This window comes from Chlorocebus sabaeus, chromosome 22, assembly GCF_047675955.1.
Source record: "Chlorocebus sabaeus isolate Y175 chromosome 22, mChlSab1.0.hap1, whole genome shotgun sequence".
NCBI lineage: Eukaryota > Metazoa > Chordata > Mammalia > Primates > Cercopithecidae > Chlorocebus > Chlorocebus sabaeus.
In genome coordinates this window covers 27,096,513-27,115,745 of record NC_132925.1, presented here as the reverse complement: position 1 = coordinate 27,115,745, position 19,233 = coordinate 27,096,513, and the positions used below count along the sequence as shown (strand labels likewise).

Genomic DNA, 19,233 nt, shown 5'->3' with positions numbered 1-19,233 from the left:
GCTCGTTCATTATTTTGAGAGTTTGTTGTGAACGTCATAACCCTTCGTCCTTAAATATTGCCGATACTTGACCTACGCAAGAGACAATGTCATGTGATTCAGCCTAATATCTCAGTATGTATCCCCTCAGAAAAAGGGATTGTTCTACATTCTCAACCCCGCGCTATTGACATTTTGGGCAGGATGAGTTTTTGCTGTCTGTGCCCGTAAGGTGGGGGTGACGGGGTGGGATGGGGGTGTCCTGAGCTAAACAATCACTATTTAGCAGCATCCCTGGCCTCGACCCATTAGGTGCCAGTGGCAAACCCCTCCCCCAGTTGTGACAACCAACGATGCCTCCAGACACTGCCAAACCCAAAAGGTGTGGTTGGGGGGTGGAGGGGGGAGGGGTGGTGGTGAGGGTTGGGGGAGAAAGGAGAGGTGCAAAATTGCCTCAATTGAGGACCACAGGATCACAATGCGCATCATCATACTTAGGAAATGTAACATTGTTAGATTACAATAATCGGATATATTTCATATTTGAATTTCCTCAGTTGTCCCAAAATGTCCTTCTTTACCCTATAGTTTGTAAAATGTAAATCCGAGATTTAACAAGAATCACATAGTGCATCGGTGAGAATCACATATTGCAGTTGTCAAGTCTCTTTCACTTCCTTCAATATAGAACAGTTCCCTAGCCTTTTTTTGTTTGTTTCTCCTGGTATTGACATTTCTGAAAAGTCTAGCCCAGTGGTCTTCCAGAATATCCTTCAATTTGGAGATGTCAGATTGGTTCCTCATTATACGATTCACGAGTAATATGTATGTACACACGAACATATATGCAGGAATTCTACCTAGGTGAATTTTAATCTATTTTCAAATGACTTTTTAACTGTCATAACATTTAATTTAAAAAGCACCCCCTGACCATCGATTTGAAATATTTTTATCACATCCATAAATTTCCACATTATATTTGAATCTAAGATATATTTTCTTTTTTTTTCCACATTGATCTTATTGTCTACTTATGGGCTAATATTATACTGTTTTTATTAGAGACTATATTTCAGTATGTGGTAGGGCTAGACTGCATTATTGCTGTTTTCTGAAGTTTTTTAATATGCTTGGTTATTTTTTCATGTAAACTATAGAATATAGTTCCATAAAAATACTTTCTAAAAAAAAAAACTTCTGCATATCTTTTCCATTTATGATGTTGCATTTTCCTTTTGACATTTTTTTCCTTTTGAAAAGCAAGGTTTATTTTTTCTCTTGCTCAAGTTTCAGCTTTGTGTCTTTCAAGAAAGCATCATAAAGGTTTTTCACTTGTTAAATTTATTCTTAGAGTATTTCTCTTTTTTTGTTGGAATGATCTCTTCTACTTTTCCTTATGACGGCTAGGTTCTTACATAAATTAAGGTACTGATTTCTGTGTCTAATTTTGTATCTTGTAACCATATTGAATCTCCTGTTGCTTCCAGGAGTTTCATGTTGATTGTATCTGCATCTCTGTTTACACTTTTATATAATTGCAGTGATTATCCATTTTGAATTTCAAATTGCCCATCTTTGGTCATTTTTGGCTCCTTTATTTGACACAAGCTCAAATGTCTTAATTGCTTTCTGACACTGTAAGAATTCCAGTGTCATATTGTACATTTACTGCCTCAGACATAGAATCAGTCATTTCTCAAAGGTGTCCTGATTGCTTCTAGTGAAAAAGGTATTTGGATGCTACAATCTGCACTTAAAGATGTTCATGGTTAAATGGCTTATCACTTCCCAGACTCTTCAACACAAGATCTAGAAGAGATGTAGTTTTTCAAAGAAAGATGAAAATAAATAATACATTTGTGTCGATATTCCAATTCTAATAGAAGATTATAGGGTTTTTACTTACTTGATTTTATATTGCATTTCTTTTCCCCGATGCTGAAAATCATGGCTCCTAAATGATATTAACAGAATAATTTCCTTTTTTCCATAATATATATAATAGTTTCCAAAATCTACCAGTATTACAACTGTTAGTAAAAATGTTAGATGTAGTTAAATACGGTTAGGCTTATTTATCTCACGTTTTAAAATCTAGGTTGCTTTCTGGGTGCAGTGGCTCACCCCTGTAATCTCAGCACTTTGGAAGGCTGAGGCAGGTGGATCACTCAGGGTCAGGAGTTCAAGAGCAGACTGGCCAGTTGTGCCACTGTGCTACAGCCTCGGTGACAGAGGGAGACTCAAAAAAAAAAAAAAAAAACAAAAAACAAAAAAAACTAGGTTGCTCAATTAAAAAGAAAATTAAATCCAAAATCCAAAATGGAAAAGAACCTTAAATATATCTAATGTTTTCTTTTTGAGTGAAATATCTAATTCATACATTTCATTATTTATTTAAATTATCAGTTTTGTTCTGAACACTCTTTAGCTGCATCTTGTCAATTCTAATGTCATGTTTTCAATTTTTTCTAGAAATTCTCATTATTAATTGATACTTCCCTTTGCGGCAAGCTGTGTTTAATAGAAAAATTTTAAATTTCAAGATGGGGCTTTCTTATGTTTTGATTATAACTTTCTAGTTTTATCATATTATGGTGAATATTTATATTATATTTATGTGATTTATTGAGGCATACATGTCTGTATTGTAAATTAGAGTCCATTTTCATAAGTGTTTTTGTATTTTTTTGTCTAAGGTAAATGTACTATAGTACATATTATTATTAGTGTATTATTATTAGTGTATTTCGATTTCTCTTTGAATCTCTTATAATTCCTATGTATGAAAGTAGCTGCTGTTTTATTCACTGCATACCTTTTCATAAATCTTTTATTTTCACTGTGAATTGTAGCCTTTAGGATGATAAGATGTTCTTTGTCTCAATAATGGTTTTTGGTCTGAATTTTATTTTATTGAATTTCAAAATCTCAATTCTTTCTTTTTTTAATTTGCATTTTCTTAGTAGACCTTTACCCATCCTTCCTTTCATTGTTAGCATTTCTGAATTGTTTTGTTTTAGGTGGGTCTTTGTCTTTTACATACAGCATAGAGTTGGGTTTTCCTTTGAAATCAACCTATTTTTCTTTTTGTTTTAACACTGAAGTTGAGCCCTCTGTTGGCTGATATGTTTGGTCTCAGTTATCTCCTGTATTATATTTACCTGTGTAATATGTAGCGTATTTGATGGTAATAAGTGCTATTGAGGAAAATAAAGGAGAAAGGGTGCATAAAAAAATGCTGGGGAGAATATTCCATTTTAAATAGGTGGTCAGGAAAGGCCTCAAGGAGGAAGTGATTTTTGCACAAACACTTGAAATAGGCAAAGGAACGAATCATTTGGATAAATGAGGTAAGATGGTTCCCGACAGAGGACAGCTAGGGCCAAGACCCTGAGGCATAAAGTACCTAGCATGCTCTAAGGAACAACAAGGGAGCTGGTGTGATCAAAGCTGGTAAGCAGGAAAATAGTAGGAGATAAGGCCAGAGGATCAGATAGGGCCCTGTCAGTAGGGAGCAAAGAATCCCTCCTTCAAGAGGAATTTTGGTACCAGTTGTTGAAATAATATATCTGCTATACCACAGTAATAAATTAATAACTCTATGAGAACACATAAATAACCCTGGGAATTCCAGTCCAGGTAGGAGAGGAAACTAGGCTTGCGGGTATGATATTTTGGGTACAACTCAAATTATGCATAAAAGAAGTTTCATATTTGCTAACTTTGAGGGTTGATTACTAAGAACCTTTCCCAACCTGTACGATTGCAACAATCGTTGAATATTCTTCAAGTCTCTCATATTTCAGTTTGTACTTCATATTCCACCTCCAAACATGTCAGATATAGATAACAACTATAGCTTTTGGCTATTTATCTGAAGCTGTGCATTTACAGAGGAAGAATCTTATTGCAACATTCACATTAATGAAAGGTATTTTGACTAATGTTCAAAAAGCATGAAAAACTAAAATTCTATACTCAGAAGCTTGATAAAGGACAGAAAATGAGAGTTTTTTTTGAATTTTTTTTAAAAAGTCAAGTATTTTAAAAGAGTTTTTTGTGTTTTTCGTGTTGTTTTTCTTTTTATAAGAAATCTGTTTTGACAGAAAATTATATGGCAGATGTGTGCATGTGTTTGTGTGTTTTGGGGAGGAATAGGGATGAATCTAGTCTGTAATCTGGAAAACCTGTGTCTAGGATGGGAACAGAGAAGGGACAAACTTTATATGTATACACAGGATTACTTTTTCCTTTTCATGATGTGTTTTATTTGGAAGCATTTACATCTTCTCTTTTTCTTTCCCCCCCTTTTTTTTCCTTCACCTTTCTTTTTCTTAAGCTAAGCTGTCACAGTGAAATACTGTGACTAAGCCACAACTCATATAGAAAACTGAACGGTGCATTGTAAAATAGGACACAAAACAAAAGACTTCATCTGAGAGCTGAGATCATCACGAGTACACAGACCCACTGCAGTAATTCAACAGTGTTTCTTAGAGCCCGGGACAATTTCTTCAATTCTTGGTATCCTACTGCCCCCTGCTGTTCATGTGGAAGCACTGACTACAGAAATTAAAGTTTTCATAATATTGCACAGGTTTTAGTGCAATGTTAGCGTGCTATCAAAGAAAGTTAAGATTTAAACAGAGTAATTTAAGGAATTGCTTTCTAAAAGGCTGAATATCAAACATATTACAAAGCAGCTTTCTCTACTCTCTAATATGTTGAAGAGAAATCTAATCCGGTTATTTGGCTTGTCAATCTGGTTTCGTTTTTAAGTTTCTGAGGGGAGCAGAGCAGAAGAAGGCAATTGAGGTAGCTTAGAGATAAATTGGTAAAGAGAAAGCAGGGAGTAGATGGAGAAAATGAAAGGAAAAATGTGCAAGAAGGAGGGGGGTAATGAATAATTTACATCCTCGAGGGTAAAGCAGTTCAGTCCTGAACAGATCATTTACATTCCTCAGGGGGGTCGGGCAGAAACGGGCTCCACGGAAAAGCCCGGATGGACCATTTGTGAGCCTCACTTCTGCCTTCTGCTCCTGGATTTGATCATGGAAACCTCTCATAGCCGTTAGGATGTGAGTTGGGGACTCTGAAGCAGGGCAGAGGCACATCATCTTTGGAGCTGATTTCCTGGCCGCCTCTGCAATTTGTGAAGAGCTCAGGGGCTGTCTCCTGGATGCAAGTCAGCGCACGTGCAGATGCGTATGTGTGAGCATGCGAGTTGGATGTTATATGTTCCAGGTTTTAGACTCTGAGGGCTGCTAGTTCCTGCATGGCAGACCTTCCCCTTGGGATTAAGTCATAAGGTGCTAGTGTCCCCTGTCACTTAGTAGAAGTAGTTAGAAGCTTGGGGCCTTGCTTCAGCATTTGTTTTTTTGCTGAGACTCTTTCTGCATGAGGAACACCATTGGAGAAGAAACATTCAATATTTAGAAAATTAAATGTATCCATGTTATGATGAATGTAGAAATCCAGTCCAAACTGCTCTTGAAAGATGTAGTTTTTGCTATAAATACTATAGGAGTGTCACTTCTAAAACTTCCGAAGTTCCTACTTCAAAGGCACAATGATGGATTTTAAGAAATAAAACTTTGAGACAATATTTACGTGGTTTATTTCAGGTAACAATTAATAACCTGATTCCTTAATGCTTGGGGCTATGTTCATAGCATTGCTTTTAGTGCTATCATTTTCTGTTTCTCTTATATGACATATTGTATTAGTCCGTTTTCATTGCTGCTGATAAAGACATACCTTCACAAAAGAAATAGGTTTAATTGGACTTACACTTCCACGTGGCAGGGGAAACTTTACAATCATGGCAGAAGGCAAGGAAGAGCAAGTCATCTTACATGGATGGCGGCAGGCAAAGAGAGAGAGCTTGTGCAGGGGAACTCCTCTTTTTAAAACCATCAGATCTCGTGAAACTTTTTCACTATCACGAGAACAGCACAGGAAAGACTTGCCCCTGTGATTCAATTACCTCCCACCAGGTCCCTCCCACAGCATGTGAGAATTAAAGATGAGATTTGGGTGGGGACACAGCCAAACCATATCATTCCTCCCCTGACTCCTCCCAAATCTCATGTCCTCACATTTCAAAAATCAATCATGCCTTTTCAACAGTCCCTCAAAGTCTTAACTCATGTCAGCATTCACTCAAAAGTCCACATCTGATACAAGGCAAGTCCCTTCCATCTATAAGCCTGTAAAATCAAAAGCAAGTTAGTTACTTCCTGGATGCAATGTAGGTACAGTCATTGGGTAGCCATTCCAAATGGGAGACATTGGCCAAAACAAAGTTGCTACAGGCCCTGTGCAAGTCTGAAATCCAGCGGGACAGTCAAATCTTAAAGCTCCAAAATGATTTCTTTTCACTCCATGTCTTACATCCAGGTTATGCTCATGCAAGAGGTGGGTTCCCAAGGTCTTGGGCAGCTCCGCCCCTGTGACTTTGCAGGGTATAGCCTCCTCTTGACTGTTTTCATGGGCTGGCGTTGAGTGTCTGGTTTTTCCAGGCGCACGCCGCAAGCTGTTGGTGGATCCACTATTCTGGGGTCTGGAGGATGATGGTCCTCTTCTCACAGCTCCACTAGGCGATGCCTCAGTAGGGACACTGTATGGGGGCTCTGACCCCACATTTCACTTCCACACTGCCTTAGCAGAGGTTCTCCGTGAGGGCCCCACCCCTGCAGCAAACTCTTGCCTGGGTGTCCAGACATTTCCATACATCTTCTGAAATCTAGGTGGAGGTTCCCAAACCTCAATTCTTGACTTGTAGGCACCCACAGGCTCAACACCACATGGAAGCTGCCCGGGCTTGGGGCTTGTACCCTCAGAAGAAACAGTCTGAGTTGTACCTTGGCCCCTATTAGTCACCATTGGAGTGCCTGGGACGCAGGGCACCAAGTCCCTAGGCTGCACATGGCATGGGGACCCTGGGCCCAGCCCAGGTAACCATTATCTCCTAGGCTTTCTGGCCTGTGATGGGAGGGACTGCTGTGAAGACCTCTGACATGCCCTGGAGACACCTTTCCCATTGTCTTGGGGATTAACATTCAGCTCCTCGTTATTTATGCAAATTTCTGTAGCTGGTTTGAATTTCTCCTCAGAAAATGGGTTTTTCTCTTCTATCACATTGTCAAGCTGCAAATTTTCCAAACTTTTTATGCTCTGCTTCCCTTTTAAACTGAATGCCTTTAACAGCACTGAAGTCACATCTTAAATGCTTTGCTGCTTAGAAATTTCTTCTGCCAGATACCCTAAATCATCTCTCTCAAGTTCAAAGTTCTGCAAATCTCTAGGGCAGGAGCAAAATGCTGCTAGTCTCTTTGCTAAAACATAACAAGAGTCACCTTTGCTCCAGTTCCCAACAAGTTCCTCATCTCCATCTGAGACCACCTCAACCTGGACCTTATTGTCTATGTTGCTTTCAGGCTTTTAGTCAAAGCCATTCAACAAGTTTTTAGAAGTTCCAAACTGTCCCACATTTTCCTGTCTTCCTATGAGCCCTCCAAACTGTTCTAACCTCTACTTGTAATCCAGTTCCAAAGTTGCTTCCACATTTTCAGGTGTCTTTTCAGCAACACCCCACTCTACTGGTACTGATTGACTGTCTTAGTCCGTTTTTCATGCTGCCGATAAAGACATACCTGAGACTGGGCAATTTACAAAAGAAAGGGGTTTAACTGGACTTAGTTCCATGTGGCTGGCAAAGCCTCACAATCATGGCAGAAGGCAAGGAGGAGCAAGTCATGTCTTACATGGATGGCAGCAGGCAAAGAGAGAGAGCTTGTGCAGGGGAATTCCTCTTTTTAAAACCGTCAGATCTCATGAAATTTACTATCATGAGAACATCACGGGAAAGACTTGCTCCCCTGATTCAGTTGCTTCCCACTGTGTCCCTTCCATGACACGTGAGAATTCAAGATGAGATTTGGGTGGGGGCACAGCCAAGCCATATCACTTATTAGTATTTATTTTCTCAGAGTTATATTCTCCATTTGGGCAGTGCTAAAGATGTGAAGAAACATAGAGCAGGCTGTGTCTTTAAGACTTTTATAGTAATTTAGAAAAATGTAGAACCACAGCATGATAATCATGTAAGAGTGAGGTGGGGCCAAGAGTAAGATAATAATCTCCCCATTGTCTTTTATTCTATCAGTTTACCCCATCCCCTCCCCTCCATTTCCCTCCCCTCCCCATCCCATCCCATCCACATCCCCTCCCATTTCTCCCTTCACCTCTTTACTATTTCGTTTTATTTGTATTGATATTTAAATTTCAAATCAAGAATACTGGCTATTCTGTTTATATAATTTTGCTCAATCTGTAGTACTCCAGGACATAGTACAATGTTTGCATATAGTTGCAATAAATCTCTGTTGCATGAACACCAACACACTTATTAATTGCCTAGCATTGTGCTGCTCCTGTGTAAAACAGATGTACATTTGATTTCAGGAAAGGAGAAAAGTTAAGTTGGAGGGAATTTATGTAGACCTATAGGAAGAATTAGAAATATTTGTTTGTATTTAGATTCTTAGGGGCGATGAGAAAGTTTATTAATGATAAAAGCTAGAACACAAAAATTTCACCTTGTAAGTACCTGTGGAAATATTTATCTTTAGTGGTTTTCTTATGTTGCTAAGAATGATCAACTTTTAACATTTCCCTTTGTGTAGTTCCTTATCAGATCTGTGTACACACACCTACCAAAGATAGGGTGGGAACTTGCATCTTTTATCAGTCCTGGAGAGCAGATGAACATGAGGCCTGTTTTTCAAAAATAAATTTAAACATTTTTTTTTAAGAATCAAGAACTAACTTACCAGTGTTTCACTGTACAAAATTTACAGTTAATCGAAACCTGGTTTTGCCTTCTTAACTGTTTGCGACCCAAATTGCCTGCTCTTATTTGTTTTACTTAAATTGTATTGAATACTAGTATCTAACAAAGTTGTAGCCCTAAGTGGTTCCAAAATTTCATTAAGTTATTGAGAAGTGGATCTTTTCTGCAAGTGTATTGTGGTGTATACTATAAAGTTGTATTTATATTCTCTTTTCTTCCCCTTCTACAGTTCCAGGGACTCCTCATAGAAAGTTTGGAACTATTTTCTGTTATGTGGTAGTGGTAGAAATTCGGATGGAGGAAGTTCACAGGGTTAAAAAAATAAATTGTTGATAATAACAAAATAGTTTCAAGGCCTCTTTTAATTCTCATATTTTGTGATTTTCCTTCACATCAGACATTGCATAAAGTATGTTTAAAAAAGGTCCCAACTTTCGAGTTTCATTTCAATTAGACAGTAGTTTACTGTCCAATTCAATCACTAGGAAATATTTTGTGAGTGTTTCATTGCATAGGGTGCTGGAATAGATGCTGATTAGAGAGAACTGCACAGACGATGTTCCTGTCCTCAGGTTATTTATAATAGAATGTGAGATGAAAATTTAAAAAAGGTCAAAACACAGAATTAGAAGAAAAGATGAGTAAAGTATTTAGCATTTTACTTCTATTTCAGTAAAATGTCTCTTGGAAGCCTTGGGAGGCAGGATAGAATGATTAAAAATGTTCAAAGAACAAACCTTCATCTCAAATTATCCACCTAAAAAGTTGGAATTCATAAGTGTAGACCTCCTCTATAGATACAGCAAGGAATCAGCCTTCCTCTGTCCGCAGACCCCCTACATCTTGTTTAAGCCTGGATCATCTCAGTTTGGATTACGGAAAACCAGTGGAAATTGTTAGAGCTTCTCCTTTTTGATCTTCCTTGCAAAGCCAGATAGATAATATGGTTGAGATTTAGAAGGAAAAAAAACGTCCAAGTGACTGAAAAAAAATAAATATGTTACTGAGATGCTGAAAATATATGATTAAATAGCTCAGATAGACATTACAAATAATTTATGTGTCTTTTAAGTTGGTCAGTATGAGCTTTGTATTTAAATTGCATCTCTCCTCAATTCAAATTGCCTTAGGCTTTTGGGTATTTAAAAATATTTTGTATTCATGAACACTTCTTTTATAATTGATGTGGATGTTTTCTTATAGCCCAAGTCTAATTTGTAAGCTGGAAAGTTCATTTATTTATTCATTTCACATCTATTATATATTTACTATGAGCCAAATATGATGGTATGATAGTAGGGAGTTTTTTTTGAGATGGAATTTTGCTCTTGTTGCCCAGGTTGGAGTGCAATGGCGCGATCTTGGCTCACTGCAACCTCCGCCTCCTGGGTTCAAGCGATTCTCCTTCCTCAGCCTCCCAAGTAGCTGGGAATACAGGCATGTGCCACCATGCCCTGCTAATTTTGTATTTTTAGTAGAGATGGGGTTTCTCCGTCAGACTGACGGATTTGGTCAGGCTGGTCTTGAAGTCCTGACCTCAGGTGATCCGCCCACCCTCAGCCTCTCAAAGTACTGGTATTACAGGCATGAGCCACTGTGCCAGTCCTGGGATTGTTTTTTAAGTTAACTGTAAAGCTTATTTACATTATCATGAGCTCTATTTACCTAAATTCCAAGAAATTCTGCATGTGGGACAAAGCAGGGTCCCACCAAGTGACCCTGCTATACCTTGTCTAGATCTCTGTTGTAGTACTTACTGCATTTTTCTTTTTGACATTAATTTTATCAGCTGGAATGAGAGCAGAGCGTGGTCTGGATTGGTCTGATTGTTACTGTGTCCTCAGCACCTAACAAAACCTACAACACAGTAGAAACCCAAAAAAGGTGGCTTGGATGAGCAAAGCATCATGTACACATGCATTGCTCTAAGGGCAATTTTATTCTCAGTGGGTATTAAGGCCATTTCACACTCTGGCATATCATCTCTAGGAAAAGGCAAAACCCCTGTTACCTTAATATCTTCCATAATTTGACTGAATATTGAGCCGAAGCACTTTAACATCACAGTGAAATCTGATTCAAGTCGTTTTTGTCATAATTATACCTTAAGTTTTAGATTGAGTTATTTGGGTGATATTTATGAGAACAACTATTTTATACTATTCTTAAGAATATTTTTCAATTTCCTGGTAGGTAAAATCAGGCTTTGGAGAAGCAGTTCTTGCCTGGAGAGACTGATGAGGGGTTCTCTGAGACACCCTTCCTAGCCATCCAGCATTAATTGCTTTCCATGTATTCATTGGGTTTATGTCCACATAAATATATTTTATGAGTACTTTGAGAATGAAACAGTGCTGAAAGGAGACAGCAGTCATATGCAGCCAGAATTTATGTGAAATTACTAATCATTCTCATTTAGGGTGGGAGTAAATGATGGTACTTTGGAGTGAAATTTCTGGTTCTGTCCTTATAGCTCATCCAGGATTGTCATTTACTGCTGAGTGGATTGTGCATTGCACAAAGAAACACATCTAAAGTGTACACTACTTATATAATAGACATTATAAATTTGAATATTTATTAAGATAATTTTATGAGCAGTAAAGTGTCTTTGTTTTAATAAAATCAGTGTATTATGGCCAATTTTATTACAGATGGAATAAAATTTGATGAAGAGGTACGGTGTTTTTTTGTTTTGTTTTGTTTTGTTTTTGAGATGGAGTCTCGCTCTGTTGCCAGGCTGGAGTGCTGTGGCACGATCTCGGCTCACTGCAACTTCCAACTCCTGGGTTCAAGCAATTCTCCTGCTTCAGCCTCCTGAGTAGCTGGGATTACAGGCACATGCCACCATGCCTGGCTAATTTTTGTATTTTTAATAGAGACAGGGTTTTACCATGTTGGCCAGGACGGTCTTGATCCCCTGACCTTGTGATCCGCCTGCCTCGGCCTCCCAAAGTGCTGAGATTACAGGTGTGAGCCATCGTGCCCGGCTGTTGTTTTTAAAATTTGTACAAAGGCTCCATATGGACTTGCGGTGGCCTGAACTTGGACAAGTTACGTAACTCCTTTGGCTTTCATATGGAGATATTAATACCTACCTTGCTAAATTGGTTATAAATATTAGCTGTGTGTGGCACACAGTCAGTGTTCAATAAATACTTTAGAATGAATATTAAAGCACTAAGCATAATGTCTGTGGTAAAGATTTGGTAAATTGTGGCCCATTTTTGCCTTGAATGAGGGAAATTTTAGATTAATAGTATATGTGTAAATATATGCCTTTGAAGATTCTTAAGTGTTTCATATTTTGCACTTAATTACTGCATGGTACTACCTAAAATGTTCCTAATAAGATGTTTGGGATCCTTCTTTAATTTCCTGAGGAGTACGCATCCAGTATAAAGGAAATTATGACTATATGACACATTGAAAGGAAAAATTAGTGACTCATAGTTGAGCTTATTTTGGAATCCTAAAATATTGGAATCCTAGGTTTGGAAGGAAACATTTAATCCAAACTACCATCAGTTACTTGAATTTCACTTTATTTATCAGATATATATTGATCAGTTATTATATGTTGGAACTGTGCTATGCTTGAGGACTACAAAGATAAATGAGGTATTCTTGTTGAGAAGTTACAGGTCTTCACGTGAACATTTCCAGGGACAATTCACAATTACTAACCTTATTTTTAGGAATCTCTCTTATGACAATTCAAAATTTATCCTTCTCTATCTTTCATTTATTGGCTTAGCTTTTCTATTAAGAGTACAAATAAGTAAGCGTAATTATTTTTTAGAAAAATCTTTCTTACACATGAATGAAATTGAGTTTCTTCTGAGACATCTGTTCTTCAACTGAAACATCACTGCATTCCTCTGCTGTTCCTCAAGCCTCTTCGCCCTTTTGCTCACTCCTCTGAATGCCTTCCAGGTTGTCTGCTAAGACATGGCATGCACACATAGCAGGGTATCCAGGCCCCAGCTGTAGATCAGCCATCACAGAGCAATTACTTTCACATATCAGATACCGTCTTTCAAATCTGTGGCATGATTAATACTCATAACTGTCTGATCAATATGTACTATAAACTGTTTCATCCCTATTGTTTTTTAAAAATTGTATTTATCTTGCACATGTTACCATAGAAGGTATTTTGGGAAGAATATAGATGATCTCTCTAATTCCTTAAGGAGCTTTTCATATACTGTTCCAACCATCAAAATGATCATAATAAGGGCAACCTTGCTAGAGCTCTAGATTATTGAATTACTATTTGGAAGTCATTTTTGGTCCAGTTAATTTATTATATATATAATTTATAATTATATATATTTATAATTATATATTAATATATTATATTATTATAGATATATTATTTATATAATATATAATCATATATTATATATTTATAATTAATATATTTATAATTAATAGATTAATAATTTATAATTATTATGTATAATTTATAATTATATAATTTATAATTTAAGCCACTGTAATTTATACAGTTTACAACAGGTAGGTAGCTAAGTAAGGACTTCTATAGCTTTGCAGATCTGTTTTCTATAAATTGCTCTCTCACTTAAACAACTATTTTTTCAATAAACAGTGTGATAATTAATTCTACTTATAACTCTAAACACTTACTTAAAAACCTTAATACTTGTTCACTTTTTATTTTAATTAACAAATGAATGAAATGCCTCTTTGTACCAAGTGTACTCTGACTCAGCACTTGGGACAAGTGCCCTGCTAGCAGAACAGTAGAAGAAGCCAGTTCTAACTCAGTGACCATTTATAGCTGTGCACACTGCTATGCGTTGCTACTTATAGAAGAAGGAAAGGATAAACAGGTATAGTAATGAATTGGAAGATGGAGACAGAGAAGAGACCTCTGTCTGGATGAAGGGTAAATGTTTGGAAGCAGTGGGAGACGTAGACCTGGATAGATGGTATGTTAGTTTCCTAGGACTGCTATGGCAAATTACCACAGACTTTGTAGCTGAAAACAATAGAAATTTGCTCTTCCATAGTCAGGAGGCCAGAAGTTTGAAATCAAGGTTTTGACTTGGCCATGCTACCTATCAAGGCTCTGGAGAAGAATCTTCCTTTGTCTCTTTCTATCTTTGGTGGCTCTTGACAATTCTTAGCATTCTTTGGCTTTTATATGCATCCCTCCAATCTCTGCCGTTGTCTTCACATAACCTTCTTTTCTGTGCCTCCTCTGTATCTCTGTGTTCAAGTCTCTCTCTCCTTTTTTTTTTTTTTTTTTGCGATAAAGATACCAGTCATGAGATTAGGGCCTGACTTAATCCAGTATGACCTTACTTTCACTTGATTACATCTGCAAAAACCTTATTTCCAAAGAAGCTCACATTTACTGGTGCTGGGTAATTTAGTCTGTTTGTGCTTCCATAACAAAATATCACAGACTCAGTAATGTATAAAGACCAGAAATTTATTTCTTATAGTTCTAGTGGCTGTGAAGTCCAAGATCAAGGCACCAGCAGGTTCATTGTCTGGTGATGGTCCAGTCTCTGCATCCAAGATGGCGCCTGGAAAGCTGCATCCTCTAGAGAGGATGAATGCTGTGTCTTCACACAGCAGAAGACAAAATGGCAAAATGATGAGCTCTCTCCATCAAGCCGTTTTATAAGAGCAACTATTCTCATTCATGAGGCAGGAGCTCTCATGCCTAATCACCTTTTAGAGGCAATACCTCTTAATACTATCACATGGGCAGCACACTTGAATTTTGGAGGAGACACTTTCAAACCATAGCCAGGAGTTAGGACTTGAACATATCTTTTAGGGGAGACAATTCAATCCATAACAGGTAAGATGGACCAAATTATGGAACACTTTAAATGAAGGTGGAAGAGTTGGGTTTATTTATAAGTCAGGGGGCCACTAGAAACTTTAAGTAAGGGTGGTAATAAAATAGTTATTACAGGAAGGTCTGGTGGAAGTATGCTATAGCATGCTGAGCTGAAAATTAAGTTTAGAGATGAGAATATTAATGAGGATATCACAGCAGTGTTCCATGGATAAAGTGAAGGAAAGTTTATAAGGGAAGATGTAGAAGAATATATTTTTCCAAAGATGGCCACAGCAATGTCTCTCATACCATTTGCTCTTTGTAATGAGACCTTCTCGCAGCCTCATCAATAGGTGGTATCTGTTTCTCTACCTATGCATTTGGGCAGACCCAGTGACTATTTTGACCAATAGAATAGGGTAAAAATGACACCTTACCGATTATTAATATATGCATAGACTTTTCCGGCCCCTTTCTTACCCTGAGAGCACCAAGCTGTGAGAAGCCTGAGCCATGGAGCTATGTAGAGAGGCCCTGGAGGCAGGACCAGGGCCAGGGTGAGGCAAGAGAGGTGCCTTGTACAAAATTTAAGGAGGCGCTCTGAGGTGCATTTGTATGACATTGAGAAGTGTCCCTTAAATTCTGCACCCAAGGCACCTCTCTTAACTCAATTCACACTAGTTCTGGACCTGCTGATGGAGAAGGAGAGGGAGAGGGAGAGGGAGAGAGGGAGAGGGAGAGGGAGAGGGAGAGGGAGAGGGAGAGGGAGAGGGAGAGGGAGAGGGAGGAGAAACACCATGGGAGGTGCAAGACATTGAAGTAAGGAAGCCATCTTGAACTTTGGTCCTCTGACTCAGGCTAACAGCTGGCACCAAGTGGATCAGTGGTGAACCACCAAGCTGATGCATCCTAAACTCATCCACAAAATGATGAGTGAAACAAAATTGTTGTTTTAAGTCACTTAGTATTGAGGTAGTTTGTTATGCCACAATATATTACCTAAAACACCCTCATGTCTTGCCAGTATTATGTGAAGCTAGTAATTGATTGAGAAATACCAAGTTGCTCTCTATTTACTGAAATTTAACAGAGCTGAATGTTTGATAGTTCCTTAGGGTGAAAGGATGAAAGAAGTGATGAGAGAGATTATAGCGGGTAGCAGTCTAGGAAATATAATTTAATGCCTAATTTATTCTGTTCACTGCTTAAGCTATATAGCCATATGGCTTTTAATGTTTAGGGTTGGCTGGAACAAAAAGGTACACACACTCACAGTTGGAGTCTTTATAGAAACAAAACTCATGTCTGTTTAGATCTATGCCATGTAGAGTGCTGTGAAATTCCCATTTTCAAGCCAATGGTCTGAATCCTGATGCTAAATGAATAAAATTTTCCCTGGATCTCATTAGCCCCCACTTGGGAAGGAGGGGAGTCAGTTTACTTACTTCTTCTTGACTTTGTCTGAACCAATCAAGCTTTGAATAACAGGTTTATTTTTATGAAGACTGAAATTACTAATTTTCATTGAGTATCTCTATTTTACAGTAATTTACACATTCTTTTGAATGGTTGTTGGCACCTTTACTTATTGTCCTCTGAGGCATTTTCTAATTACTTGTAAGCAAGGCTGAGGAAAAAGAAAATCCAGAAAAAACATTAAGAAAGGGACTGTTTGGTAGACAAGGTGTATTACACATAAAATTAAAATATAATGGATACTTTTAAAAGCCTTTAGTCCATTTTATAGCTTTCTCTGCTTCTACAAGTACATAGAAGATTTCCCAACCCATTATTCATTTCTACATGATGTTAGACATTTTTATGACCTCCTTGAGTACTTGTAATCTGTACTACACAATTTAGCACCTAATTATATTCTGTTCATTATTATATCATTATAAGTTCTCATCCCCTCAAGTAGATTATATGATCTTAAAAGTCAGAGACCATGTCTTACACTTCTGCATTCACATTCCAACTAGCATAGCCACCACTTGGAACATTTTAATTCGTAGAAGCATATTGAGTTCTAGTCCCTCAAATTTCAGTGAATGTATCTAGGGAGTACCTGTCACAGCTCTGAATATAGGGGCGGAAGTAGGCAAGTTACTTTTTCTTTCCCAAGGAGTTTGTCAACAAGTGTTAAGTACCAAGTACTAAGGCGAGGGATTACTTTGATAGAGTGACTTCCTTTCTTTTTTTCCTTTAGTGTCAGAACAGAGCAGAGGAAAAGCAGAGAGCCATGAGCCACCGTGTCATCCTTATCATTTTGATGTAGATGGATTATTGACATTTTTTTACTTCTCCAGTTGGAGAAAACAACTAATGGTGTCTGACCTAGGGAGTCTTACTTGGCTGAGCCACTAGGCTAAATGGTTGGCAGCCTTACATTTCTCTTGTTTCGAGTGAGCATCAGGGTATCAGATTCACATTTTTTTTTTTTATTGTGATAAGACATACATGACATAAAATTTACCACTTTAATCAGTCTTAAGTGTACAGTTTAGTGGTATTAAGTACATTCACATTGTTGTACAGTCACCACCATCATCCATCTCTAGAACATTTTTATCATCCTAAACTGAAACTCTGTACCCATTAAACAAACACTTCCTATTCCTTCATATCCCCATTGCCTGCTAACCACTATTCTACTTTCTGTCTCTATGAATTTGGCTATTCTAGGTACTTCATATAGGTGGAATCATACAGTATTTGCCCTTTTGTGTCTGGCTTATTTCCTTAGCATAGTATTTTCAAGGTCCATCCAAGTCGTATGAGGTGTCAGAATTCCATTCCCTTTTAAGACTGAATAATAATCTGTTGTGTTGTAATAATATTCTCTCTATATAATATCTGTATTATATAGATCTATATAAATAATATCTATATTATGTATTCTATATAAATAATATCGATATTATATATATATATATATAATGTTTTGTTGAACCACTCATCCATTGGTAGGCATTTGGTTGTGAATAATGCTGCTATGAACATCGATATACATACTGATCCCCATTATTCTGAACACCAACACTGATTTAATGCTCATGTGAGCAAAGTACCTTTCTTAGCCATTAAAATGCCTGGAAGAGTCAATGAATCTCTGGAATTTCATAACTTGAATTCAGACTTAAATATTCATCAGGAAAATATGACTTGGCAACATTTTTGAGATTAGGATCATGACCGATACTGGGATTCAGCAAATATGTCCTGTTTGTTTGTCCTTCAGAGTGTTTCCTGTCTCCGTTTTTTTCCTATTCTCTCATGGCTTCATTGTATATCCTCATTGCTAGGCAGCAGGACTCCAGCAGTCACATTGTAACTGGTCTCCACCTTTCTGATTTTTCTTATAAAATGCTGCTTTTATCATTTTATATTACTGAACAAAAATTTTCAGTGGCTCCCCATCATGTACAGGACAAAGCCCAAGCTCGTTTGCCTGGCACGTAGGCCTCTTGGGATCTGGCAGCAGCTTACCACTCAGGCCCCACTTCTCTCATTTCATGTAGAAACCCTGCCCAAGTCAACATTGTCTTCTCATTACCCCTCCGAATAAATTATCATTTTCTTGGATTTTCTCACTGCTGTTTGTTCCATCATGTATAAACATTTGGATGCTGTCTTCAAGTTTTAGCTTAAATATCAGCATCTCTGCTAACTCTTTTTTTAAAAAAGGATTTTAAATGATTGCTTGCTCTTTTGAATATGTGTGCATTTGTTGTAAGACTAATCATGATAATGACGTTTTTGCAATAGCTAACATTTTTGAAAAGTGCATTATTTTTATAGCATTTTATATGAAGTATATACTATCATTATCCATTATACAGATGGTGAATTTGAGGCTTTGAGATGCTGACTTGTCCAAAATGACACAACTGTTAAGTAACAGATCTAGGTTTTGATCTGAAGTTTTTGCCACCAAAGCATGTTTATTGCATTAATTAGATTGTAGGCCTGTAAGTGAATAAGGGCTTTACTGAATCCTGCATGGGAGCTACCCATCAGTGGTCAAAGTCAGAAAACAGCTGTCCATTGAGTGGAAATGTTTTTTAAAATTAGCCCAATGTGGATAAGCTTAGCATGATTTTTCAACTGGTTACTTCATACTGTTTCTTCAAGATGAGGAAAGCTTCACAACTGTTCATGTTTGATTAGGTGCACTCCTGAGGCTTGTCTTTCTGTCATAGCACTGACCACACTGACCATAGTTATCTATAAGCTGTGTGTCTCCAAAACATCTTTGCTTGGATTTCTGGTACCTAGAACAATAGCCTGCCTGCACAGATGCTCAATAAATGCTTATTAAATGAATGAATGTATCTGTGACTATTGTCCATCCTAAAAATTACTTTCTAAATGTGTTGCTGTTACAGAGTTGAGTAATATGTAAGTCCAGTAAAGTCAAATAAAGTATATCCTCAAGAAGTCAAAATGACAATGTAAATGAAAACTATATTTTACAAATTTGTACTGCAACTACCTTTCATGATGTAATGGTATTTGTGGTAGCATTTAACAAAGGATGCTTGAATGTAAGCGGTTGATGTCTATAGTCATG

At 37.5% G+C, this 19,233-nt stretch overlaps 1 long non-coding RNA gene across 2 annotated transcripts in view; it reads left to right on the top strand.

Moving 5' to 3' along the window:
- Positions 1-13: 13 nt before the first annotated feature.
- LOC140709815 (uncharacterized) overlaps positions 14-19,233 on the top strand; it is a 342,945-nt gene continuing 323,725 nt past the window's right edge. For both annotated transcript variants that reach the window (XR_012090525.1, XR_012090526.1), the window contains exon 1: positions 14-114. This is a non-coding gene — a long non-coding RNA (uncharacterized lncRNA). The remainder of the gene's footprint in view (positions 115-19,233) is intronic.